We start from the raw sequence: 2,202 nt of genomic DNA, 5'->3' as shown, positions 1-2,202 counted from the left end.
ATGCTGTCACTTTTGTTTTCAGAGTTTTGTTGAATCATATAGTATGAATTACTCAAACCATGACAATGGCAAGATAACACAAGTGGGAAGGTAAAGCATCAAACTTGGCTTAAATATTTTGGCTCATATATGACTAATTTCTGAGCCAATCATTCAGATATTTATATAACTAATTTCTGAGCCAATCATTGGCTATTCTCTTAACAATAAGACTGAAAAGGAATAATGCTAAAATGTAAAGACTCTCTTACTTGCCGCCACAACTTGGATCCAATTACCTACATATAATCAATCAATAAGATCAACTTTATCACTTATTGGTAATCAATAACTGGCAAAGGACCCAAAACATTATGGAAATTATGTAATCATAGTAATACTTGTAAATATGGTATATTATATATTTTTTTTCCAGGTAGTATAAATGTTATGTAATTATGTCTTCTAGAGTGATTGTATATTCTTGTAAATATTATTGTATTTAAGACCCCTTGCCTCCTAATATAAATATATGCTCCGCTGTGTAATTCTGACACAAGTCATCGTATCTCTCATTCTCTTTCATTCTCAACATGATATCTAGAGCCTAACAAGAGGCAACCCAAATGTCAAATAAACTAAAAATGTAATGATACATTCTATTCCAAAATTTAAATAAATTGTCTGTTAATCAAAATGAAGTTATAGGACAAAAAAAAAGAATTTGGGTTATGGCTCATGAACCTACTATAAGGAAAGTACAAGACGAAATCACATAGGCTGAAGCAGTTACCAGGTCTCCACAAGTCAAACAACAACTATTTGAACATAGCCCTACCATATCTTTCCAAATTCAAAAAGGATTTATTAGATGAATGAAAAATACTAAATGATAGGATCTTTGTAAAGTTGACAAGAGGACTGAGGACAAAGTCACAAAATCCTTGACTTCCACGACATCAATTCTCTTTGTGCTATAGCCTACAGCTAGTGTCTGCAATCGTTTGTGTAGCTCTTGAGTATATAAACACTACCTAGGCCATCAAACATAGGGAAAGCATAACAAACAGCAGTACTGAAAGCACAACTACAGTGTAAAACTTAGGAGGCTTAAATTCCATGAATGCATCACAAGGGATATTATACGTACTTAAGACAATTGAGTGGCTCTCCATAAAACTTAGGAGGCTTAAATTCCAAGGATCACTGTCTGTAAAAAGTCTCAAGCTCTTTCATAAATGTTTCTCGATCCAGAGGTGTGCCATACTCATCATAATCAGTCATCTGTGGGTTAACGATAAGATAATTAGTCAAGCTTTTTCAACACATAGATCCAAACACACTAAAATAGCACCCAATACCGATCCAGACTTCTTAGAGGACATTAGTCAAGCAATTGAAAGGTTCAAAACCCCATTTCACTAATGCCACAAAACCCATCCAAAAACAACATATATGAACACAATCCTACATTTTAACACAAAAGGCACTATATCTGGGGGAAAAAGAGACATTACCTTGTTGTTGGTGACAAAGTCAGTCACATTAATAGCAGGGAAGAGAAGAGTGCCATTCGGTTGCATTTGATAGAGCCTCTTAACTCCAGTGGTGATTTCCTCAGAAACCCCAACAAGACGTTCTTCATCTTTGGTACCTGGTGGGATTGGTCTTCAACCCATCTCTGATGATGGTAAGCACGATCTGGAACTCGGCGTTGTCAGTGGAGTTGGGGTCGAGGAGTTCCTTGGTCTTCTCATAAAGTTCCTCGGCCTTGACGCCTTCATGGATGAGGAGGGTAGCGTCATCACCATGATCGACGATGAGGTTGGGTCCTCCGCCGGGGACCCAGTCGAGGGCACGCTCGGTGCAATAGTGGCAGCGGCGTGGTCTTGGGTGGAGAAGATGCTGCAGGAGCATCGGTGTGGCCCTACAAAAGGTCATTGACCTTGTACTCGTGACCACTTGTGTGGTTTTCTCCACCAAAAAAGCCATGGTTTACCCACTGAGAGAGAAAAAGAAAGAAAGAAAGAGAGTGGAGTGGCGAGGAAAGAAAGAGAGTGGAGTGGTGAGGAAATACTCTGGAGTCGTGGAAGAGGAAACGGTGTTGATTGAGGCTAGCTAGGGTTAGAGTTTCAGCGCGAAAGGGGACACCGAGTTACGCATTTTGTTTTATTAATCCAAATGAATTAAGATGGTTTTTTATAAAACCTGCCATAAATTTAA

At 38.4% G+C, this 2,202-nt stretch overlaps 1 pseudogene; it reads right to left on the bottom strand.

Annotated features, from left to right (window-relative positions):
* Positions 1 to 1,182: 1,182 nt before the first annotated feature.
* Positions 1,183 to 1,971, bottom strand: LOC100775848 (adenosylhomocysteinase-like; annotated as a pseudogene).
* Positions 1,972 to 2,202: the final 231 nt, after the last annotated feature.

Source organism: Glycine max, chromosome 20, assembly GCF_000004515.6.
Source record: "Glycine max cultivar Williams 82 chromosome 20, Glycine_max_v4.0, whole genome shotgun sequence".
In the NCBI taxonomy this organism is placed as follows: Eukaryota; Viridiplantae; Streptophyta; class Magnoliopsida; order Fabales; family Fabaceae; genus Glycine; species Glycine max.
The sequence above is the reverse complement of the archived record's forward strand: the minus strand, read 5'-3'. Positions and strand labels throughout refer to the sequence as shown.